Below are 25,904 nucleotides of genomic sequence, written 5' to 3'. Positions count from 1 at the left end.
CAACCTCCACTTTTGAGGCTTTTCCTCCGCCTTCTCCTGTGGCCAGTCCCGGAGCTAAGCTCTGGGGTGACAGAGGACAGCAACCTGGTCCCTGACCCTGGGGAGAAGCCCCCAAGCAGAGGGGAGGGTCTATAGACAGAGGAGCTGGCTGAGCCACAGGCTTATCCCAGCTGGAGCAGGAGGGAGCCGTGCGGGGGCACCGAAGTGTCTCATTTGTACCCTAGAGAGGGCACAGCCCTGGGGCCTGATGCACTGTTGGAGGGACACTAGAAGTAAACTCGCTGCAGCCTCTGTTCCAGAGAGTGACGTCTTCTACAGCCTGGTTATCAGAGGCTAGCCACGTGCTGTCTGAGATGCTCCCAAGGATGGGAAGCTCACCACCTCTCCAGAGAGGTCACTGTGCCCTCAGGCCACTTGAGTTGTCAGGTTATAGTAAACAATCGGAAGTCTCCACTCCCACCCCTTGGCACTGGTTCTGCTTCCTCCTGGGCCTTTTTCCAGCTGAAGGCAGGCACTGTGTTTCCTCAAAGCCTTCTCTTCTAAACCTTTCCATCCCCTTACTAAGCTCCCCCTTATCCTAGCAGGGAGCAGGTCATCAAAGGGATTGGTTCTGAGAGCTGACATACCACCAGGCAATTTGGTCAAAAGACAAGGGCTCAGGAAGTCTCTCTGGGGGTGGCCAACACTTACACTGAGTTTCATGACACAGGTCCAGCATGTGGCCTGGAGTTGGACTTTGTTGAAGGGAATGAACCCAAGAATTTTCAAAAAATTCAGGCTAATGTGAATCTCTCTCCCTTCAATTTCTCCATATGTAAGAGCAGTACTAATTCAGAGTAACTTACTGCCCATTTAATAAGCATTTATTATGTGCCAGGCACCATGAAAAGGGCTCTACATGTATCATCTCATTAAATTCTCCCAACAAAGCTAGAGGCAGACACTGTCTACAAAAGAAAAGGAAGCTAAATATTTAAAATGGAAACCCGACAAGGAGCTATTCTAGAGCACAGGGAACTCTGCTCAATGTTATGTGGCAGCCTGGATGGTAGTTTGGGGGAGAATAGAGGCATGTATACCTATGGTTGAATCCCTTTGCTGTCCGCCTGAAATGATCACAATATTGTTAACGGACTATACTCCAATATAAAATAAAAAATTAAAAAGGAAGCTGAAGCTTATACAGATTAACTTGCCTATGTTTAGTCTAATAGGGAATGTCTACTTCAAAGCCAGATTTCCTACCAGGCTCAGGAGCAGGCTGATCCAGGTGGGCGCTTAGCATCTTAGCCTTGCCGGGGACAATACCACCTTGTTCGTCAGCCTCCTGATCAGAAAAGACAACACAAAGCTCTAGCATTTGGGGTGACAACTGTACCAAGAGGGGTAGGCTGCTGGGAACAGTCAGTATCACCTGGTGGCCTGTGGGAATCCAGGTACCCGTCAGCTAAGAGGTCCAGCAGGAGAAACCTCTGCCAGCCCGGGGTCCAGCCACTCTTCAGAGAAGGGGACCCTTGTCCTCCCAATGAAAACAGTTCTCCCAGCTGCGAGGGCCAGAGGGCCAGGGAAGAGACAGACGCGACTAAATCCAGCCCTTTCTCCCTGTCAGCGCAGAAGGAGGGCTCTGGGTGCTCTAAAAACTGGGTTAAAAATGGCTTGGCTGTACCTATCTTATCTGCTTTGCACTGAAAGCCTTCAGCACGTGGCAGGTTTTCACGTAGAATTTTCCTTGCTAATCCCCCTTTGTTAGCTCTGATGCCGACATTGCAATACCAACCTCGTCTGGGTGATTTGAGAGGGATTACAGACCCTCAATCCTTCAGCGTGTGGGAGAAGAATGTTTTCTCAAATCAAATTTTACACAAACCTGTTTTCAAAAATAATCAAAGTGCAAATCCCTCCTCAGGATTGAAGGGTTGGGGAAGACACTTGTCTCTTCAAAATTCAACACGGCAAACGGAAGCTCGTCCTCCTGGAGGGCGAGGGGATGGTACAGAGCCACCTGGCTGTTTAACGGTATTGACCCTTCTGGTCTTCCAGACTCTCACGCTCACTAAGTGGGGCTCTGTGGATAGGAGGGAGGGTCAGATGCTTTGGCATAGGTTGACACTGACCTGTGCTCAGGGGGGTACCATGAGCAAGGCGGAGAAGCAATGGGACAGGTTCAAATTCAAGTTCAGTGAACATCTACCAGTAGCCTATGGTGTGCCGTGCAGTGTGCTGGGCATTGAGTGATGCGATGATGATTAAAATTTGAGCCTTGCCTTGGGGAAATTACAGTCAAGCAGGGAAAGCAGTTATACATCTAGAGAATCCTGAAATGGGACGGATCAGGACAAGGGCTCTAACAGAGCGGCAAGGGACAGAGAAAGAAGATAGTTCTGCTCTTGTACAAGGCTTCCTGGAGGCGTGGGGGGACATGGATGGGGTTGTGCTTCTTGTGGGCTGGCACCCTGGAGGTCTCAAAGGCTGTCCCATACGAAACAGGAAGTGGGCCAGCGGGACTCAGGCAGACCCATTCCGGGCCAGACTGTCACTAAGTGTGACACTCAGGCGTCACTACACCCTTCTCAGACTCCACTTCCATGCTGTGGCATCACACTGCCCTGGCACTCCTTTCTGCCTGGCTTGGTAGAACAGGCCATCTTGAAGGCTCCTTCCAGCTCCTATGTGAGGCTTTATTTAGAAGGTGAGGAAAAGGTAAAAAACTATATAAGATGCTGCGGGCCTGCAGGCTTCATCCAAGTTGCTCAGGGCCCGGAGTCTACGCTGCCTGGAATTTGCATTAGTGATTTCTCCTTAATGCTCTGGTGACCGTGGCTGATCAGCTGGGCCCCAAAGCCACCTCCACTTGCAAATCCTCTTCCCTCTTGCCAGCCCTTCCCACCACCTCCACTCCCACCAACATCTGGGCTCCTCTGCAAGGTGGCCGCCTGCCCCTCGAGGCTGATCTTTGTCACAGATCAGAGTTGGGCGGTTCCTGAGCCTGGCTAGTCACAGGAACAGGGCCTTCCTCTCCTGGTCCCCAAGGGAGCTGCAGTGGGGTACCTCTGGAGAGCCAAGCAAGGCCTCTGGCTATAAAGGGGCCTTGAAGTCGGGTTTCGTCTGGGCTGTAACTAGGTACAGGCAGCAATGTAGCCAAGCCATAAACCCTCTCCTCCCTTGGCTGGCAAGGCCATGGCTCCCACCCACCAAGCCCCCGACGGGCTGTTCAACAGTGAGCAAATCACCCTTATGGGGGCTGATTACAGATGGATATGCAGTCCCTAAGGTTACTGGAAGCTCAGGCTGCTCTCAAATGCATAACCCCGATATTTTCTTCTTAAGCAATTCTTCTGCTCTTTGATGTTCTGCGGCAGCAAACAATCACATTCGGTTTGGTGCACAGTAAGGGGAGGGGGAGGGCGGGGAGAGGGCTGGGGGAGGGGGAGAGCCAGCCCAGCTCCGTCTGCCCATGCTTTCCGGGCAAATTCGGCCTTACCATTTCATCCCTGGCTAGTCAGGAATGCAGCAAGCTGTGGGTTGTTTTCCACTGCACCCGAATCACGGGTATACGAGGGAAGTGGTGCCGGTGGTGGGGTTTTATGGCTTTAAATGCAGAACTTCCCAACAGCTTTAAAAAAAAAAAAAAAATCCTGTGACACACTCGTCAATTTCCCTTTGCCAGAATGCCCTGGGGGCTCAGGGGAAGGAACAAGGATGAGCTTTGCAATGGCTGTGTCTGGGAGAAGGGAAGGAAAAGAGGAAAAAGGGAGGACAGAGGGGCCCAGAAGAAGATGGGGAGGAAAAGAGAAGGCACGAAGGAGATGGATGGAGGTGGGAGAGAAGAGCAGAGAATCTAAGAGAAGAAATGGGAAAAAGAAGAATCCATCCTTTATGACACGCAAGAGAGGAGGTGATGACATAGCAAAGTTGTGATGTTGACTGAGAAAGGTCACTTTAGCCGAAACTGGGTTACCTACTCCGGGGAGCAGGGCAGATAGTGGAAGCTCAGATCATTTAAACCAGTGGTCCCCGACCCTTTTGGCACCAGGGAGGGGTTTCATAGAAGACAGTTTTTCCAGGGACCGGGATGAGGGGAATGGTTTTGGGTTGATTCAAGGGCATCACATTTATGGTGTATTTATTTCTATGATTATCACATCAGCTGTACCTCAGATCATAAGGCATTAGATCCTGGGGCTTGGGGACCCCTGATTCAAACAACTTGTTCGAGGGTTGACCCCCTTCTCTGGGCTCCCCCTCCGTCCTTTCTTTCATCCTTTCTTTCCTTCCTACCCCTTCCAAAGAGTAGCCAACCAAACTGTATTCCAATGCAGGGGCTTTTGTAATTTCTCTTCTGCGCACACTCAAATCATAGCCAGTGCTCTGCTCCCCAAAGCCAGGGGTCTTGTCCTGGCAGGTGGGGGAGGAACCAGAACTGGGTCCTGAGATACTGATGGGGGGCAGCGTGTCTGAGGAAAAGCTGAGCCCTTTGGCGGCATTATGGCTACAGTGAATAAAATTACACCCATGTTTCTCCTGGCCAGACATCTGGGGAATAGGTGAGTATTTTCAAGTATTCCTTTTTAAGAGTGAAGCAGTAGGTTTCATTATCATATTTTAATTAAAAGGAAAAATCCTATTAAACAATTCCCAATGTATTGGGATTAGCAAAAACCAGCACCTGAGACCCAGTAACTCAGCAGTAGGAACACACTAACCAGACATATTTTCCTCAGAAATTGTCTCTACACCTGCCCCTCCCCTCCCAGCCAAGGAAACGGCTTCCAGCAGGCTCCGTCCGTCCATCTGGGGAGGGCCAGGATGGGCGTTCCACGCTTCCCTCTCTCTCTAAGGGACATGGTAGGAAGCTCTGTGTGTGTGCACGCTAAGTCGCTCAGTCGTGTCCGACTCTTTGCGACCCTATAGACTGTAGCCCACCAGGCTCCTCTGTCAGTGGGATTGTCCAGGCAAGAATACTGGAGTAGGTTGCTGTTCCCTCGTCCAGGGGACCTTCCCAACCCAAGGATTGAACCCAAGTCTCTTAGGCCTCTTGCATCGGCAGGCACATTCTTTACCAGTAGCACTACCCGGTAGGAGCCATGTCTCCCCAAAATGTGTTGATACCCTCAAAACTTCCTACTCAAAGCACGGCTGGCAAGACACCGGCGTTAGAATGGGGTAGTTTTGGGCTTAAAACCCACCGTCCGCACTTCTTAGATGTGTGACTCTAGGCGATTCCTTGGTTTTTCCTGAGCTTTAATTTCCTAACTTTAAATGTGAATTTTATATCCTCTCTGTACGGCTGCTGAAAGGATTAGAACTTACATATGAAAAGAAATTGTGGCTCAGCTGGTAAAAAATCCACCTGCAATGTGGGAGATCTGGGTTGGATCCCTGAGTTGGAAAGATCCCCTGGAGAAGGGAAAGGCAACCCACTCCAGAGAATCCCTGGAGAATTCCATGGACTGTATAGTCCATGGGGTCGCAAAAAGTCAGACACGACTAAGCGACTTTCACTTCATGAAAAGAAATTAGTACAGTGCCTAAGTGGTAGTTAGGAAGTGGATCAGAGCTGGGACTTCCCTGGTGGTCCAGTGGCTAGGACTCTGCGCTTCCAGCTCAGGGGGCCTGGGTTCAATTCCTGTTCAGGGAACTAGATCCCTGCCCCCATATGTCACAACTAGGAGTTTTCATGGTACAACTGAAAAAGATCCTGCATGCCGCAGCTAAGACCCAGTGTGGCCAAATAATAACCTTTTAAAAATATTAAAAAACAAACCGGAGCTGTTATCTATTACCATTGTTACTATGACCTATTCTTATTTTATTCATAGACAAGATAGAGGAACCACTTCCAGGAATGCCTGATAAAACACATCCTGTTTCATGAACACAGGAGTCTCTCCAATGAACCATTATAGCAGGTGGGTCATACTTCCTCTTGCATCCTGGCCTTTGCACATCACGCTCCCTGACTGGGAACCCACTTTCTACCCCTGTATCCCTGCTGCTTTGCCTGGTTAACTACTGCTCATCCATCAACTCTGGATTTGGAAGTCACTTCCCCAGAGAAGCCTTCCCTGTCGGGCGTGGAGGCCTGCCGTGGTTATACCCAGGTTTCTGGGTCACTGCAGTTCCAGAGTTTCTCTCAGAGCATCCACAATGTCCGTGTGAGGGTCTGGAAACCTCTGAGACCGTCCAGGTCTTAGAGCATCCAGACCTTGAGCGTGAGTACAGGCCCATGTCACTGTATACAGCAGATGCTCAAAAACAGATCCGTGACAGAAATGGGAGAAAATGAAATACAATTAGAGAAAAACGAGGAGGGAAAAGTGGCAATGGAAATGACCGTTTCACATGTAGACTACTTTGAGATCTCACATTAAGATATGGCTTTCCCACCCAAAGGCAATGCAAGGCAGCTGCTCTTACTTTACAGACAGGCTTAAATTTATTGGAATGATTCCCTCCGAATCCTTCAGGGCAAGTGCCATGGTTAGGGCTCAAAGCCAGCCTCTGGGTTCTGGTCTGTTCATACACTTTCCCAAAAACTTGAGCATTAATCCTTGGCCCATCTCACCCATGAGATGAGAAAACCTTCCTCATTCTGCCTTCAAAATACCTCTTGAATCTGATCACATCTCATCCCCCAAACCAACGTTCATTTCCTCTTACACAGACCTCTCCCCCACGCCTGCCTGCGCCCCTTCCTGGCCTCCGCAAGCAGGCCAGCCCCTGCCTCCTCCTCTGTGTCTGTTTCCGGGTCTTCTCCACCCTCCATTTCCCCCTGCACAGTGCGGCCCGGGAGCTGCAACTCATTGAGACGTGTCACATAAGAACTGAAATGAGATCTGTTTCCTGCTGTGTGTGTGTGTGTGCACGCGCGCGCACGTGTGTGTCCATGAACACAGATGTGTTCTGGCTTCAACCAAAAGAATACAAAACCCAGGCACATAGCCATACTTTTATCAAAAGCTTATTTATTCCACCCCTACTTTATTTCTTATAATAGAGAGAGGGGAATACACACATTGCGTTCTGTAGCTAATCAGGTTAGAACCACTCCAACTGGCAAGATGAGATTGTGTGTTTCCAGTCGGGGCGAGGCCGCATCTCAGTCCCTCCTGCCATCCTGCCAAGTAATTCTGGTCTGATCGGATGCCAGGACTGGGAGCTGGTTGACCCAAGGGTCCCGAATAGAGATCACTTGTGACATAGATGGCTAAGTGCCACCTTCTTTCCCAGCCCTAACAATGGAGGCTGATCACTCCGAAGGCTGCAGGGCTGCTGGGGAGGGGGCAATCCTAGTCTCAGCTCTTTATCTTTCAAGTCTAATTTCAGCATCCTCTGCGAGCACATTAGTGCGAGAATGCCTCTTACGGTTAGTTGTCTGCATCCAAGACAAGCCTATAATGACCTCCCTGGTGTCTCACGCACGCGTACACTCAGCCCCCCGAGCAGACACCCACTCTGCCTCTGCACACAGCTGTCTGTGACGACTGCGGCAGCCTTCCCGTGCGACCCGGCTGGTGGGGACCGATGTGGAGGCTTTTTAATTGTCTAGGGAGGAAAGGAGGGGGTCGGGTCAGCATCAGCTCCAGAATGACAGTCCAGAACCTCCTCCAGCTCCCAGATGGGAGGGTCCTGACTCAGAAGAGAGACACGGACTTGGAAGAGAGAGCAGAGTCTAAGACTGGAGGCAATGGCAGCAGCATCACTGACTGCTGATTCCTGCCCCAGGAAGCAGAGGGAATTGAGGCCGAGGGTGTGACCTTGCACTGCCATCAGCCCTCTGCCTCACTCCAGGGCTTGCTACCCCACCCCCACTGGAACACAGGAGAAGGAAACAAGCAGTGACGCTTATCATTCACAGCTCAGCCTTTCACGTGCCCTGAAGAGGCATAATTGTGTCCATTTTACCCATGAGGTAAACTGAGGCTTGAGAGCCTGATGTTTCATAGCTGGTAAGTAGAAGAACTAGGATTCCAGCTCATGTCTTTGGCCACCCAGCCTGTGCTCTCCTGCCACACCAGCCTGCGTCTCTTTCCCCAGCAGCTTTCCCCACTCCCCCAGTCCCTCCTCTGCACCTCCCAGTGTGTTCGTTTCCACCTCTCACTTAGCCCTTGCCATCACCCTTGAGCTGTTTCTGGTTTGTAAACCACACTGGATCATAAGCTCCTGAAAGGCAGAAACCATGGACTCAGGATCCTGTCGTATCTGAGCCTTAGGATGCTCTGGACACCATAGTGCTGTTCACTAAGCAGATTCTGGGCTTTATAAACAGCTATCAGGTAACCCTCATGGTGCCTGCCAGAGCGAACCAGGGCCAGTACACGCACGTGTCGGGGCCGGGGGGACGTCAACCAGATTCTGCCCTTATTTCCCAGGCCATCCCACCCCCAGCCTGGCATCAGGAGAGCACGTGGGCAAGGCACACACTGGCAGGGCTTGGTTGATTCCTGGTGGGTGGGGACCTGGCACACCATGTAACCTTTCTGACTTACAGTTCACTTGGAGCAAGTATCCTGACTTAACAAGGAGGTGATAAGGATAAAGAGCAGTGTGCTTAAAGTTGGGGGAATGGGGACTTCCTGGTGATCCAGTGGCTAAGACTCTGCGCTCCCAATGCAGGGGGCCCCGAGTTCGATCCCTGGTCAGGGAGCTGACCAGGAACTGACCTAAGACTCAGATATGACAGGATCCCAAGTCCATGGTTTCTGCCTTTTAGGAGCTTATGATCCAGTGGGGTTGCGAGTGGGGCTTACAAGCCAGAAACAGCTCAAGGGCTGTTTCTTGATGGCAAGGGCTAAGTGAGAGGTGGAAATGAACACAGATGGTAAAATTCCAGTAATTGTTAAAACTGGGTGATGGGCATAATGGCATTCATAGGCTAACCTCTATACTTCTATGTATATTTGAAAAATTTTTCATAATTACAATACCCCAAAAAGGCAAAAATAATACATGCAAGAAAAAAGGTGATGCTAAAAGCATTGAGGACTTTGTCCTGGCACATGCATGATGCTTGGGTGCTCGTGATCGATTCTCTGAGACACAATGGACTGTAGCCCACCAGCCTCCTCTGTCCCTGGGATTTTCCAGGCAAGAATACTGGAGTGAGTTGCCATTTCCTCCTCCAGAGGATCTTACCCACCCAGGGATCAAACCTGCGTCTCCTGTATCTCCTGCATCAGCAGGCAGATTCTTTACAACTGACCACCCAGGAAGCCCGGCACATACGAAGTACTCACTAAATCATTTTCCATTTTTCATTTCTCCTTTTACATGCTCCCCAGAGACCGAGCTTCCTTCCCTTAGTAGAAAGCCCACCTTTGACAGCCCCCAGTAGCAGAAAACAAACAAGAAGTAGCTGAGCTCTGTTAAGTACAGAAATCCCGCCTCAGTTGGTCACATGACTGAAGCCAGGTGACTCCTCCAGGGCTCCAAGCTACTGGCTGCCATTCACTAGGCACTTATTTACAAGCTAGCCCCTGTGCTAAGCTCTAAAAGGGCATCCTCTCTTTAATCCCCCCAGTCCCCAGTAGGTGAACAGTATAACTATCTCCATCTGTCCAGCTCTGAGCTCTCTTTCTCCTTTGGTCTTTCCTGAGCTCTGGAACTGTCTGCGAGAATCTGTATTTTTATACAGGTCTGTGCACAAGCCTTGCCTCCACCGGCCACAGTCCCTGGGTGTGGTCTGGGGGACAAACTCGAGAACAATCTGGCCCCCAGGCCAAGGTGTCTGGTGGGACCCCAGGTTCACAAGGTCACACCGGCAGCTGCTGGGAGAGCAGGAGCACCACGGCACTGGGTGGTGGTTTGGAAAGGAGTGGCCCAGAGACAAGGAGGGTTGTGTCCCTGTGCATGGGAGGGAGTAGCCAGGGGCCACCGCTGTGGTGGTCCAGAACTGGTTCTGCAGGTGGGCTTCCTTTGTGGGCCAAGGGGTCATCATGATCCCAGGTCTTGCTGCTGCAAGGATGAGGCCGGCAGAGTGGAAGAGCCGAGAAATACCCATCCTGCCCGTGGCAATGCCCCTCCTGTTCTAGGATTCCATCTTCCTCCTTCCATCTCCAGCTCTCTGTCTAGAATGCTCTTCCTGGCCCTAGCTGCCAGAGCCACCCTGTGTTCTAGCAGCTTAGGAGGTGTAGCCTCCTCCAGGATGCCCTTGAGGAGCAATGGGAGGACAAGGCAGGATGGCTGTCCCAGCCTTGCTCTCCAGAAACACAAAACTCCTCTGATTTGCCTGTGCTAAACTCTCCACTCAACCCTTAACCCTCAACCTGCAGGGATTTCAGACTTCACTTCTGGTGGGCTTGTTGCCTACTTCTGAGTCCAAATGTACCCACCCTGTGTTCTCTTTATATCTGCTTGTTTCCACATAGTTCCCTTTGAAGATTTTATGGGGGCTAGTTTAAGATTGAGAGAACAGGTGACTTCATACAGAATCTTGTAAACTTAGGGATCATCTAGCCCCTAGAGGTGGGACAAGCTGAAAATACAGTTTCTGAAATGGTTAAGCTTATTTCATGGATGTCAGATGATGATGGATAATTGAAGAAGACCAAAGTGATGCCTGTGTATCTGATTGTGAGTTTGTGCATGTCTGTGGTGGGGGAGTACATCCCATCACCCCCAGTAAATATTCCCACGTCTTTAGCTTGGTCCATGTTCCTACTCTTTGAGGCTGGTATGGGGAGGAAAATTCAAGGCTGATCCCTTAAAGACTTCTGCAAGTTTTCCTTTTAATTGTCCAGAGGGTGAGGATTCTTCTCTGTAGCCTTTCACTCATCCAGGAAAAGTTGCTGAATCACCTGCCCAGGTCTGCCCAGTTTATAGTGAGTTGGGTGGCTCAGCCTAAGCCTCTGGACTGACTCAGATGCTCACTGTTTGATGGCGTCCCCACTCCATGGAAACAAATGCTTGAGTGGCCATCCATACACCTGCCAACACCAACATTCATCACCCTGCAGTAGGCTCAGAGACCCTGAAGACCTTGGTTCCTATGATCCTCCCCTTGTCCCATGGGGTAATATGGACAACTGTATTTTGCATTCCACAGGTGAGGAAAATGGTTTGAAAAGTAGCAAGGCTAGTCTACAGGCAGAAGGTGGGCAGATGACAGAGTGAAATGTTATGTACAAACCTGTGTAGGTGGGCGGTGTGGAGAGTTGGCCTATGATACTAATGTTGGGGTAGAGCTTTTGAACTGTGGTGCTGGAGAAGACTCTTGAGAGTCCCTTGCAAGGAGATCAAACCAGTCAATCCTAAAGAAATCAACCCTGAATATTTATTGGAAGGACTGATGCTGAGGCTGAAGCTCCAATATTTTGGTCACCTGATGTGAAGAACCAGCTCATTGGAAAAGACCATGATGCTGGGAAAGACTAAGGGGAGGAGAAGTAGGGGGTGACAGAGAATGAGATGGTTGGATAGCATCACTGACTCAGTGGACGTAAACTTGAGCATACTCCAGGAGATAGGGAGGACAGGGAAGCCTGGCATGCTGCCATCCATGGGATCACAACGAGTTGGACACGACTTACCAACTGAACAACAAAGAGGCTGATTGGATACCTGCCTGGTTCTCCCAGTTCCTACCCAAAGAACGTTCCTTTCCTCTGGGTCACAGCTCTTCAAGGAAGTCTGCACAGACAGACCTAGCTGGGGGCCCGTGGTCGTATCCTAGGCTCAGGTCACCTTCTGACCCCTCGTCTCGCATGCTTCTTCTCTTCTAAGAGAAATATATTTGGCAGTCACATCTCCTACATCTTGCAAGCTTCCCGTACAAGATGCAAAGCCTCCTCTTGGGAAAAAAGGAGGTGATTTTAGAATCCCAAAGTACCAGGCATCATCCTTTATATTTTTTAAGTTAATTAATTTTTGCCTGCACTAGGTCTTTGTCGCCGTGTGAGGGCTTTCTCTGGTTGTGGCGAGTGGGGGCTACTCTAATTGAGGTGCGTGGGCTTCTCACTGTGGTGCCTTCCCTTGTTGCAGCTCAAGGACTCCAGTAGTTGCTGCGCATGGGCTTGGTTGCCCCATGCATGTGGATCAAACCTGTGTCCCCTGCATTGGCAGATGGATTCTTAACGACTGAACCACCAGGGAGCCCCTGACCCTCACTTTAAAGTCCTGTGTGGAGAAGAGTTTTCCAGGGCCTGCCTCGTTCCCCAGGTGCTGCTCACTTATCCTGGGAGTGGAGGTGAGCACAGATAAGCGTAGACTATGGCTCCCAAGGGTTTCTAGCTCCAGCCAGGGCTCCAGAGATGCTTATCCTTCACTGCACATTCACGCGTACGTGCTCACACCCAAAAAACTCCCTCCAGACCGCTTTCCTTCCTTAAATTGAGCCCATTTAGAAAGTTTTCTTTCCTCTCCCCACTGAAGACATCCATCACTTTCCCCAGCAGAGGCGAGACGGCCACGACTCCTTCCCCGGGTTTATTAAATCCGTTCAAGAGCCTATTTGTAGCTGTCACAGGGAAGCCGAGGGGGAGGCTGGGAGCTCTCTCAGCCGTGCAGCCGGCATCACAACCTCTGGGCCGGGGATCACCCTACATATGTTTCTCCGTAACAGGCAGAGCTAGAGGGGCACCGCAAGGTCTAATGTGCTTGACGCTGGGGATTACGGTGGGGGGAGGGTGTTAAGGAAACTCAGCTAGGGCTGGCTGGTCAAGGATGGAGCCCACCCCGCAGGTCACCCATCTCCTAGGCACTGGACCCCACCTTGAACGGCACAGTGAAGAGCAATTACACTGCCACCCTGTCCCAGACCCCAAGCAGCCACCTCGGTGTCACAGACGGGAGCTGGGAGCCCTAGGTGTGGGGACCATCATGCCCCCATGCGGGCTGTCCTGGCTTAGACAGACAGGGACATGGTTTGAGAGATCCCTCCACTTGGTGGTTCACCCTGGAGCATGGAAGCACTTTTCACAGAAGTCTGCAGGGCTCATCTGGCCCAAGGAAGGAGTTTAGGAGACAGTGGCCACAGCCCCAAAGGACCTCAAAGGACCCAGATGCCCTAGAAACTCCGTCCCCAACTTGATGACTGGGGACAATGAGTACCAGAGAGAGGGGGGGTTTGCTTGGGGTCCCCCACCTACCCACCCAATAGGACCCACCCTTCCACCTACTGGGACCCAGGGTCCCTTCTGTGCCCCTTTATTGGAGGACCAGGGCAACTGAGGCTAATCTCTTCCTCCCCACCATGTGATTTAAAGGGGGTGGGAAGAGAAATTCCTGGGAGGATTGGGACTGAAATTAGGAGAGTCGAGCTTCTCGAGTAATTTCTTTTTGCTTATGAACTATCTCTAATGTACAGAAGAGCATCAAGAATTATTTAACCCATATCTGTGTACCCACTACGCAGTATTAACAAATCCTAATAACTTGAGCGATTTCCATTTTCAAATACAGTATTAGCTGCTATATGGTTAGCTAAATTTTTATAGCCCTATTCAAATGTAAAATAATTGTATTCTTTTTAATAAAGGCATTTCATTAAATACATAACCAGGATTTAATTTTTAGACCCTGGAAGACTTCATTTAAAAAGTCAAAATCAGGGGTGGGGAAAGCTCCCTGTCAGACCAGGGTCCTGATTTTTTTTGCTATTGTTGTTGGAAAGACAGTCTCTGAAGCTGTGGTCTGGCATGACTGAAAGGGAGGGAAGTTGCAACAGATTCCCCAGACTCTGGAGAGGTGGAACCCAAGAGAAATGCTTTCTTTCAAGCTTTCAAGGTGGGACCCCACCCATCAGCATGACTGATGACCAACGAGGAGTTTGAGAGAAAGGGAGACAGGGTAGAAAGTCCAATCTCGGGGGAGCTCTGCCAGGTTCCCTGTCCTGCCCAGACTCCCTCCTCTTCCCTTACTGCCCCCGCATTACATTCCTCTGCAACCCCTCTCGCAGGCTGTGCTCCTGGCTATGTGCATGCATGCAAAGTCGCTTCAGTCTTGTCCAACTCTGTGCAACCCTATGGGCCATAGGCTCCCCTGTCCATGTGATTCTCCAGGCAAGAACACTAGAACAGGTTGCTGTGCTGTCCTCCAGGGGATCTTCCCAACCCAGGGATCAAACCTGTGTCTCTTACATCTCCTGCGTTGGCAGGCGGGTTCTAATTTCACCACTAGCACCACCTGGGAAGCCTGTGCTCCTGGCTACTGCCAGCTGCTTACCTTACAGCTCTTATTTAGCATCTACTCTGTGCACCTGTCAAGGTGCCCACACATCATTAACTGCAGGTGCTGCTCATACTGGCTCAGAGAGTATTTAGTGCCTCTCTTCCCAACTCCTCATTCAGTGATATCATATTGGTAGCTTGCAATTGGCCACCATAGGGGTATCTAGCTTGTGAAACCAATCTGGAAACACTACCCACTGGGGCTTCTCTCCCTAAGAGGTGATTGTTCACCACTTGCCAGTACACAGTGGTATTAACTGGTCCAAGAATACTTGCATTCAAAGGTTTCTCCTAGAGAAGAAAAACATCTCATAGCCAAAGGAATGAATCACAAATGGTCAAATTTCAGATATGAGACAGAGGCATTTTACCTCAGCAAAGCATCCACAGCTTATCATTTTGTGGCTAGACAGGTCCCTAGAAGTTATCTTGTCCAATCCTCTCATGCTAGGAAACAAAATGAAATCCAGAGAGGCAATGTGACTTGCCCAAGGTCACAAAGCTCACTAATGTCACAGATGGTCTTACAATGCACAGCATCCTTTCCAAATACATTTTACACCACATTCGATGCCTCATCTCTAGCCTGCTCTGCTGCTGGAGCTAAGGATGAAGTTCCCTGAGGGACAGCCCAAGAGGCATCAGCAAAGGCACCAAGACAGGAATGATGGGGCATTGAGCGCTTCCTGTCCCTTTGGCCTCTCTCTGCTTTCCCAGGAAAGGGCCAGTAGGTGCTCAGCAAACTCCCGAATGGACTGAGGCTAACAAGGCAGGTGGGCAATGTCGAGCAGGGGTCCGCTCCCCAGACTGAGGTGTGAGCCAAGAGGTAGAGGGACATGAGGAAGATAGGAGCAAGCAAACCAGGGCCACCCCAGGTTTTCATGTCATTAGGGTGTGAGCATGGCGCCCAGGACTAAGAAAGAGGCAGATGCTTAGATAAAGAGAGAGAGAAGGGGAGAGAGAAAGGGAATGGGGAGAGGAGGCGAGACAGGGAGGACAATTGAAAAAAGGGGAGGGAGATAGGGAGAGAAGAGCCCTCTGGTTGGTACTGGGTTGGCCACAAAGTTCATTCAGGTTTTTCCGTAAGATGATGATGATATTATGGGAAAAACCTGAATGAACTTTGTGGCCAATCCCATAGAAAGCAAAGATGAGGCAGGGTCCTGAGAGAGCAAAGCAGAGCAGAGAAGGTGGAGGAGAATGGAGCGGGAGAGGCCGAGGGAGTCCCAGAGAGAAAGAGGGAGTAAGGGGGGCTTGTACCCACAGATGCTTTCTTGACCTGGCCTCTCCTTGGATGCCGTTCCCCCCCCCAGCAGCAGCATGGGTGGCCCTGTGCCCTGTGGCCTGCCTGTTGGGGCTTCCAGTCCAGCGGTCCACGCACAAGCTCAGAGAGGTGCCCTGACAGATGCCAGGGCCCAGAAGCATCCCAGAAGGCCACGCCACCCAGCCCTGCATGGGGGTGCTACCCAGCCCTCACCCCATCCCCAGCCCTCTGCACCCCTCTCCCGCCAGCACCATCTGTGCCCAGCTTCATGCCCTCGCCCTCTGCAGCAGGAGCCGCAGTGACCTGGAAAACTGGAGGGCTGGTTTTTCTGCCCAGCTGTGTGTCCCTGGGGTGAATTAGTTCCACACAGGAAACTGAGGGGAAGGATGGGGCGGGGGTGTGAGGGGGTGCTCCTGGGCTCCCCCGAGGGGCAGGCTCAAGGCTGAGTTGGCAGCCACGGCCCAAGCCCCAGAGCCCTTCCCGAAGAGGACAGAGCCCAGAGCAGGACAGGCCTCCCTGTGGCTCACCTCAGCCGGCCTCCTGTCACTCAGAAGCTGAGCTCAATTCCTGGCGTGACAGAAGAAATCAAATGTGGGCAAGGAAGAGAAGGAAGGACGATGGGGGGAGCGAGGGAGGCGGGATGGGCTCTGGAGTCAGCAGACGCTGGGTGTGTGTCCTTATCTCTGGTCACAGCGTGACCCAGGTGTGACTCACGTCTCCGCAGGATGGGGACAATGGTGACCCCTGGCTGGGGGCTGCGTGGAATGAGAGAGAGAAATGACAGCACAGGCCTAGGGCAGACTCACTCCCAGGAGCCGCTCGATAAAAAGGTCTCGCCCCTGCTCTCTGGCCCCTTCCAGGCTCGGACAATCCCGGGTGGCCCCGGCTCCAGGCGGCCTCCTCCAGAGACGGGGTAAAACCCCTGCAAAGTCAAAGGCCTGGTGGTTCCCGGGAAGGTGAGCTGCCAGCGAGAGCGAACCAACCAAGGTGGGGAACGTGAGCGTCCACAGCTCAGACTTGAGCTGGCGGCAGAACGAGGAACAGCAGCAAATTCTTCAGCATTTGCTCGGGCTGGGAATTGTGATCGTGCTTCACTTATATCACCTCAGCTGAACACCCAGAGGCGAAGTCTTTCCCTAAAGTCCATCTCTCGCCCCAGACAGGCCCCCCAGCTTCACCTGTCATACTTCCAGACACAAAAGGTTCACACCATTGCATCTTTGACCCACCGTCACCTTCAATCTCTGGGCCTGGCTCCCCGGCCCACTGCAGCCCCCAGCCCCCAACCCAGAGGTCGGACTTGGGTTCCCTCTTCACCGATCTCCCTGCTCGCAACTGGCTCCCCTTGAACTAAGCGCTCACAGTGTTGTGAGCATAATTGTTTCAAAAATACCGTTGGCTAAAAAAAGACTTCCCAGTGCCTCCTGAATAATGGATGAGTTTCCTGGTCCCAAGTGTGCCCCAGTCTACTTTTCTGGACCTATCTCCTAGTTCTTACACTCTCACCCTGCCCCAAAGTCCCAGGGAATTCTCGCCTTGAGACTTTTGTCCCCTCCATGTCCCCTGAGCCTACAAAGTCCTTCCTCCTTCCTCTGAAATACAGCCCTTCCAAGCGCTGTCCCTTGGGAAACCTTTTAGATCAGTGGTCCCCGACCTTTTTGGCACCAGGGACCAGTTTCACGGAAGACAATTTTTCTGCGGATGGGGGGATGGTTTCAGTTTTGCTTGCCAATGCTTACCTCCTGCTGTGCGGCCTGGTTCCTAACAGGCCATGGGCCGGTCCTGGTTTGTGGTGCCAGTGGGGTGGGGACCCCTGTTTCAGATGGTCTCTTGCCAGAGTCACTTGCTTGACTCATCCTGTCCTTCCTTTGGTTGGCAGGACATCCTGGAAATGGCACTGATGAGAGGTTTGTGCCTTTAACCAGGCAAGGTAATAAATCCTCTCTGTGTCTCAGTTTCCTGATTTGAGAAATCAGGGAATGGATGACATCAGGAGTCCCTGGCAATAGCTCCCTCTGGCATCATCTGGAAAATTCCAGAAAGCCCAGATTTCCAGGCCCCACCCTGGGCCTTCAGAGTCTGGATCTGTAGGGTGGGACCCAGGAATCTGAGAACACTTCCCAGGTGATTCTGAGTCACAGCCAGTTTGGGGAGTCCCTGCACTAGAGAACCTGTAAATGTGGATTGGTTTAGTATCGAGAGCTCTTGCAGATTACACATGCAGGAGGATGGGACCCGTGTCTTTACTGCAGGCTCACAAGGCCTCGTTGTGGAATTCAGATGTTCAATAAATGTTAGTTGAACGAATGCATAATGCCCTGAAGAGAAGCGACTATAACTCTTCATAAACCCTCCCCTCCAGTTTCTTCAGGATAATTAGGTAGAAAGCCAGAAAAGATCACACGGAATCTCATGCAAAGGGGCTGCTGGGCCTCTGACAGCCTGAACACACACCTAAAGAAAGGTCATGGCACTGAACTGTGCGTCAGAGGCTGTCCTCAGAGCTGGTCTGAGTCACCCAGTACAGTGTGTGTGTGTGTGTGTGTGGTGTGTGTGTGTGGTGTGTGTATGTGTGGGTGGTGTATGTGTGTGTGTGTGGTGGTGTTTGTGTGTGTGTGTGGTGTATGTGTGTGTGTGGTATAGGTGTGTGTGTGTGGTGTGTGTGTGTGTGGTGTATGTGTGTGTGTGTGGGTGGTGTGTGTGTGTGTGGGTGGTGTATGTGTGTGTGTGTGGTATAGGTGTGTGTGGGTGGTGTGTGTGTATGTGTGTGTGTGGGGGGGCTTTGGTGGGGGTGGGTGGTGGGGATGAGGCTTGGGGTTCCAGGTGGATGGCCTGCTAGGATTATCGGGATTAGGGGGACTGGCAGAGGGCTGCTCAGGTGAGGCAGCTAATTGCCTGGCTTCCCATTGCAGCTATAGTCAGGGGCTGGAACCCCAAGGGAACCTGCAGTCTGGGCTCTCAGTGGCTTCTCTACATCAGCCAGACCGGCCCCAAGAAAGCCCAGGCAGTGAGGAGTCCCCAGGGGCCTCCAGGGCGCGAGCAGGAACGTCTCCAGTGGGTGGGTGAAGGTGAGGGACCCTGGAGGTCAACCCCATGACTGTGGGCAAATAGAAACAGCCTAGTGGGTCACGTCCCAGAATTCCAGGGTGCGGATGAAGGCCACATTTGGATCAAAGCCTCAGTCCAAAGTGCTTTGCTATTATAGCCTGTCCCAGCTGCCACTGTCCACAGCTGCCGGCCTGGTGTCCCACGGCTCTGGTCTCAGCCCGGGGAAGGGACCAGGAAGAGATATGGATGATGTGACCCTGGTAGAGGCTGCAGCAGCAGCACATCTGTCCCGTGGCCCCCATTCTCCCAGCTCCAAAGCTCATGGATTCTTTGCTCAGCTGTCTGAGCCCTGCATTGCACTTGAGCAAAGTAAGAATTGGACCCTTAAAATGTTGTTGTCCCTCAGAGTTTCAAAGTACTTTCTTGACATGATCTGGTTTTAGAGTCACAGCATTCCTTCCAGGCGGATGTTCTCATTTCCTCATGTGGCCCAGACAGTCATCAGGGACACCAGCGTCTACACGGTGTGCCAGCGTGGTTATCACCACCTCTTATCGCCCAGGGCAGCCCAGGCTTGCCCCTGTCTGTCTTCAGAGTAGTTCCTCTAAACCAGCAAGACCTGGGCTTCTGGCTCTGGTGCCTCCTTGAATCTCCTTCCTCACCAGAGCTCTCATATTATAAGGCTGAACGTGAACCGTTGGACCAGGGTGGACTCCAGAAGGGAAGCCCCCGACTTTGAAACAGATACTCAGTAGGGTGTTGTTTTCGGGGAGACAGCATCGGTGGGATTAGTCTCAGGTGTGCTACCTGTTGAGGTCTTCCTCTCGGTTATCAGAGGTCACCTGGGCTGTGGAAATGTAACTAGAGACTGCCATGAGGTCACTCCTGGGCCATGGAAGGTAGCCGTGCTGAGCCCCTTAGAAAAGGACCAGGAGATGGAGCAGGAACACACGCCCACTCCTCCACTCCTCCACAGTTCCTGTCCCACCACTGCCCTCCCCTCCCAGCTCCTCCCTCCCCACTGGTGACTGACAGCGTGGGCGAGGAGGCCCCTGAGGCTCCTCTAGCTCCACTGTGCTCCCATTGATAGGAGAGACGCTCACACTCACAGCAGCCATGGCTCTGGTCTCACCTAGGGTGGCTAGACGGGGTGGTGGAGAGATGGGGACCCATGCAAGTCTGAACCTACATGCTCAGCTTCAGAATACCACGAGACCCTTGCTTTCCCCTCCAGAAGCATCTGGATTAGCAGATGAAGGACTAGGACAGTCATAAAATACTGTCACGTTTATAACCCGTGTGCTGGGGAGGTGGTAGGAAGCAGGGTGTTCGCGTGTTACCATTCCCCCAGCCCCACTGAAGGCACGAACGGATTCAGCACGTCTTTTCACAGCCACAGGAAGCTTGGGGCCATTTTTTCTACCATGATGCTTCTCCTTCTTGCTCCATTTTTTTGATTCAGTATGATTTTTCTTTTTCTCTCTCCAACACTAGCCTACACCCTGGTTCTTTAGACTTCAGTGTCTAGCTTTGCTTAACTCGGGGGTAGTAACATATGACCCTGGCATCTAAATGGTGATGGGAGAAGAAATGCATAAAGGTGGAGCTGTTGCTTCCCTATGGCACCCCACCTCCACCACTGCTTGGAACAATTAGCCAGCTCCCTGGCCTTGCTGGAAAGTTTTGAATTACCCAAACTAGAAGCAGGGCTTTCCCCACTCACTCAGGTCCCCTGCCAGGCCTGTCTGGGGACAAGTGGCCAGTTCGCACACAAAATCTACAATCCTGAAGTCATCAGCTATACAGGAAACTACAGTCGCGTTTTTTGTGATTTTTCCCCAGCCACTCAGTGAATCCAATATTCTGGCTTCGGTACTTGAGATGATCTCCATGGAGACCATCACTGATCCTTGGTCAAGCCTGATAAGAGAATGCCTTCTGGAAGGCTGGACACAAAGCTCTCTAGAAGCGATTCCTACTCCCTCTCCCCCAGCTCACTCATCTATCACTTGGCCTAGATCGGCCTTGTCTCATTTCATCCTCACCTCCCCAAAGATTCCCTGGCTTGCTTGTAAGCCAGATAAAGATTTAAGAGAACATTGATATTGGCAAGATTTAGAGAAGTTGCAGATGTGGAGAAATTGCAGCCTTCATACACTGCTGGTGGGATGTAAATACCAGCCACTTTGGGAAACAGTCCGGCAGTTCCTCAAATGGCTAAACATCAAGTTGCCATTGATCTAGCAATTCTGATCCTGGGTAGATACCCAAAAGAAATGAAAACATACATCTACACAGAAACCTATACAGGGATGTTTATAGATACATTATTCATAATAGCCAAAAAGATGGAAACAGCCCAAATATCCATTAACTGATGAATAAATAATATGAAGTATATCCACGTAAGGGAATATTATTCAGCAATAAAAAGGAATGAAGTATTGACACATATTACTATGTGGATGAATCTTGAAAGCATTATACTAAGTGAAAGAACCCAGTGACAAAAGGTCACATATTCCAGGACTCCATTTACATGAACTGTCCAAAATAGGCAAACCCGCAGAGGTAGAAAATCGGTTTCTTGCTGCTTAGGGCTTGGGGATACTGGGGGGTGGTTGGGGTGCTGTCTAAAGTGGCCGGGCTTTCTTTTCAAGGTGATGAAAATGTTCTCAAATTTTAGTCACAGCTGTACACATCTGTGAATATACTAAAAGCCCGTGTATTGAATTCACTCATTGAATCATGTATGGGTGAATTGTGAAGTATGTGTATCATATCTCAATAAAGCTGGTATAAAAAAATAAAAATAAATTAGAACATCCAACTGGAACCAGGAGGCATAGGCTGACATTCTACATACTTCACCAGTTTGCTCTGTGACCCTGGGAAAACCGTTGACTTCCCTGAGCCCCACTGGCCCATCCACGAGAGAGGAGAGACTAATGCCTACCTCTGAGGAGCATCGGCAGGAATCAGAGGATGGCAGGTATACAGGCAAGTGGAACAGGAACAGAGGCATTATTTAAATGGGCAAGATTTACTGCCGAGCTGTCACTGCCCGAGGAAGCTGCTGTGTCCTTGAGTGACGAGCTCTGAGTCCTGCAGAACGTTAAGTTGCAGGGCACCTTAGAGAGCCATCAGGAACACAGCTAGGTCCGTCCTGTTCTTGTCCAGGTGTGCGTGCCCCCCACCATCACCGTCCACAAATGTTTATCTGAAGCTTGGGTCGGGGTGGTGGGGGAACCAAGCCCGGGGGGAATGGAGAAGCGGCAGGAAGGAATGGCAATGCTTTTCTTAGGGTACTCTGGGGGGCCACCTGGAAGACTATTTCTTCCCATTTCAACCCCAGGATGTAAAATATAGAATTAGAAGCAACAAGCTCCCTGAAAGAGAAAACCCTCCTCCCATGTTTTCCTCCCAGCCCCAGTGCCAGGTGTCCAGATGTTGCGACAGCTGCCAGCGCTCCCTCCCTCCAAACCCTAAGTGCACAGCCCAGGGCTGAGCTGTGACGTGAGCCTTCCTACCACCCCTGGACCCAGCTCCAGGCCTGAAGTCCCAGCTGCCATCTTGATATCCTAATACTGGGGTCCGTTTGCAGTGGGGATCCACTCCTGCTGGGGCCTGTGTATCAAAGGGATCTGAGTGTACCCTAGTTTAGAACAGTGGTAGGTTCAATGTAGAGGCAGAAGACAGCTGGCTACTTCAGGGTTTGAATTCCAGGGCAGCAGCATACAATAATGATAATGATCATACTAACAAAAAAATAATAATAAATAGTTTCTATTTTATTATAGGCTTAGACTTCCAGGTATTACAATTAAGTACTTACAAGAAACCTATGAGGGACATATTATCATCTTCATTTTATAGATGAGGAAAGTGAGGCTCAGAGAGGTTAAGAATCTTGCCCAAACTCACACAGCAAGCAAACAGTAAACACAGGATTTAAAACTAGGTCTGTTTGATGCAAAATTGGTAGAAAAGTCTAATCCATACCCTAGGCCCTTCCGGTCTTCTACCAGGAGCTCCAGCGACAGAAAGCTCAGGGGTCCTGAAAGCCATTGCTGTCTGTAGGGCCATCTCAGCTCGTCTCAGCCCCTGCACGAGTTGGGTCCAATTTCAAACCACATTTGTCAAGTGCCAAGAGGGATTTTTGTTTAACGGATGCAGACACTGGGGAGCGGAGGTATACTTTGCAGGGCTGAGCCTGGAAGGCAAACCTGGATTCAGCAGGAGGCTGGCCCGCCCCCCAGCCCTGTCCCTCAGTTCCCTGTGTCACACCTGCTGAGACCGTCTTGGCCTCTCCCAATCCAGTGTCCTGGGTTAACCCTTCTGAGCCTCAATTTTTAATCTATAAAAGGGGAAGAAAAATAATACCTCACTAAGTGGACCTGCGCTCTGGTCCAAGCGCTGGGTCAGAGCAGGCAGTGTGCTGTGGGACCACAGTACAGGGCAGAGGTGCCCGCCATCTCAGAAGACTGATCGCACTCTTCAGAACAGGGTCGGGGTCCAGAGTAAGACAGGGCTAGATCCCAATCCTGGCTCCACACTTAGTGGTGTTGCCTTCAACAAGCAACTTAGCTCTTCCCGGCCTCAGTTTGCTCAGCTGTAAAATGGGGCTAATAATGCCAACGCCTCTGAGACGTTCTGAGGAAGAGGAAGAGGAAGAGGATAATTGTAGGTTTATATAACACTTACTGTGTGCCAGCAACAACTGTTCTAAATAACTACCGAAACATCTATCTGCCTGTGTACCTATCAATTTAACTTCTCAACCACCCAGTGAAGTATTATTATTCTTCCCCTTTTATAGATGAATAATTGAGGCTCAGAAGGGTTAACCCAGGACACAGAACCCAGTCAGTGGGGGTGCTGGGATATGAGCCCTATGTAGACTGACTATAGTCTGTGGTCTTCATCACCACATTGTATGGCCTCTGAAGATGATACACAGAGGGTCTAGCCGTGGTGCCCAGAGCATGCCCAGGACACTGCCACACTTACTAGGGACAGTACATGGTCCTCAAACATCCCAGGCCACCCCAAGGAACTGGAGGCTTACCAGGAGGTGCCAGTGTCATGTCAGGGATGCAGCCACTGACAAATGAAGAACTAGAAATGTATTTATTACTCTAAGAGAAAAAAAATTAAACAGCTTAACTATTGACTCATACATGGAGTCTTTACACCAGCCACTGGAGGCTGGCAGAACCCCCAAGCTGGTGGGTCTGTGGGCTGCACTGCCAGGAACGCTGCATGTCACCCAGGCCTCGCAGGGCTCCCAGGCTTCAGGGCGGCTGCTCCTTGCAGGTGACGCGCCCTGCCCGCCCTGTCTATCAGCACCAACATCCCAGGTCAAGTGGTTTCCTCCCAGAGCTTCAAAAACCCTTGGAATTTCCAAAGAGGACCTGGCTCCCCAGGACTTCAGGTTCACACATAACTCAATGGGTTCTTGAAAGAAGAAATGGAGAAAAACGAACTGATCAGAGCAAGCCTTGAGAAGTCATATAGAATCTTGGAACATATGGCAAGGAGTAGGAAAAGGGAAATAGAAACTAAATCCCAACCTCCAGGGTCACCTTCCCTGGCCAGGAAATGACTGTGGCTTGCTTGAAAATTTAGTACCAGGGAAAAGAATGTCTCTCCTGCCACGAGTCCTTTTGTCAGACACCCATATAACAATCATATTTCCATTTTCGCCCCTGCCGCCAGAAGAGCTCAGATTTGAATTTAGTGCTCACTGTCAGTAACCATCTAATCCCAGGTCCCTGGCAGCGCAAGCTCCTCCTCACCCCAACCTTTCATCGAAGCAGGATCTCCTTTTCTGACTTTCTTTGTAACTGTCAGTGGTCTCACTTCTCCTTTCTGGAAACTGGAAGGACACACATCATAGATGGCCGCTGGACCACAGAGGGAGATTTTCGCATCAAAATGGAACTGGATGGGTGGCCTTTTAAGACCCTGTTTTCACTCTGAGATGCTGGGACTGGGCTCAACAGTCTGCCACACTCGTCTTCCACACCCACAAAAAGCCAGACCTCTTGTTTTGCCTCCTGGAAAAGGATGCATGCTTCTGGAATGTCAAGGAGTGATTGACTCTGGTGCATGGCTGGTACAGCACAATGAATGCACACCTGCTCTTGCCAGCGTCACCTTATGGCCCTGAAGCTGGGCTTGGTCACCGGATGCCAGCTGGCACGAGGCACAGCGAGCTGACTACTTGAGAACAATGGTCCTTCCACAATGCAACTGCCTGCTAACTGGCAACAAAGGCTTGACGGGGACCGTGGAGTCACCAGGCTGTCTTTCCAACGAGCACAGAACAGAAAGCCAGGCTCTGTTAGGATCCATGTTTAACCATAAATGGAAACCACCATGGTGTCCCTTCAATAGCCTTAGTCTTCAGAGCTTATGCCACATGTTCACCTGAGGCTCAGTATCAGATGATGGTCTCAGCTTGAGAGGTTTGGCGACCAGGCCTGCGTGATCAGCTGCCCCATCTCTGTCACCATCTGGTGTCAAAGGGGCTTTCCTAATCCACTGAGAAGTGGATGAAGGGCAATGAAGTTCAATCCCCTCATTTTACGGGTTACCAAGCTAAAGTCCAGAAAAGTTATAACTTGTCCAAGATCACATGGTCAACTCACTGCCACAGAAAGAACTAAAGCCCATGCCTGCAGAGTGAGGTCTGAGATTGCCTGGAGTCTTACACTGGGCATCATTAGGGTAGCAACTGCAGGTAGAAGGTATAGTTCACGGCCGTGCTTATGAAAGCCAAGGTCAACACCTATGACCTAGACTGAACAAAGGGTTAACATCTCAGAAGAGAGAGACAGAAGCCCAGACAAATCATTCCAGCCAGAGGGAGAGACAATTAACAGTTCAGGTTTAGGATAGACACATTTTCAAGTGTCACAGATTCTCCTTAGGGCAACTGGATTGCTTGGCCATGAACTAATAAGCCCATAAACCAAAGTGCCAATGAAACAAACTGCATGTTTTCCCCAGCATCCCAATGTACTGCTGCTTCTTATTGGTGTTGTTCAAGCAAAAACAAGTTAACTTGGCCATAAGGCAAAGATGGGAACTCTAGCTTCTCCAGCCAGCCTGTCTGTCCCCAGGAGCAGGCTGGGTGTAGCTCTGGCTTCTAGATACAGCAGCCCACCGACCCACACTTCCTTTCTGACTCTCGGGCAGCCTGCTCAAGTGATGGGCACCGTGCTCTCCTCCTAGTCTGGGGTCAGCACTGACGCTATTTCAGAGTTCCTGGCGGGGTGAGTGGTTGGGAGTTAAGGTGAGCTTAGTTCAGTGTAGTCCTGCGGTAACAGGGGACCAGTGTTTGAAAGATCATTTCTTCTTTGAGCCGAGTTTATGCTCCTTGGCACCTGGAGGTAAATGTCACAGGGGAGGCTCACTGGTGA

General features: G+C 50.9%; 1 protein-coding gene across 1 annotated transcript in view; it reads right to left on the bottom strand.

Annotated features, from left to right (window-relative positions):
- DSCAML1 (DS cell adhesion molecule like 1) overlaps positions 1–25,904 on the bottom strand; it is a 365,718-nt gene that overhangs the window by 189,782 nt on the left and 150,032 nt on the right. The window lies entirely within an intron of this gene.

Source organism: Bos indicus x Bos taurus, chromosome 15 (assembly GCF_003369695.1).
Source record: "Bos indicus x Bos taurus breed Angus x Brahman F1 hybrid chromosome 15, Bos_hybrid_MaternalHap_v2.0, whole genome shotgun sequence".
Lineage (NCBI taxonomy): Eukaryota > Metazoa > Chordata > Mammalia > Artiodactyla > Bovidae > Bos > Bos indicus x Bos taurus.
This window is presented reverse-complemented; position numbering and strand designations above follow the sequence as displayed.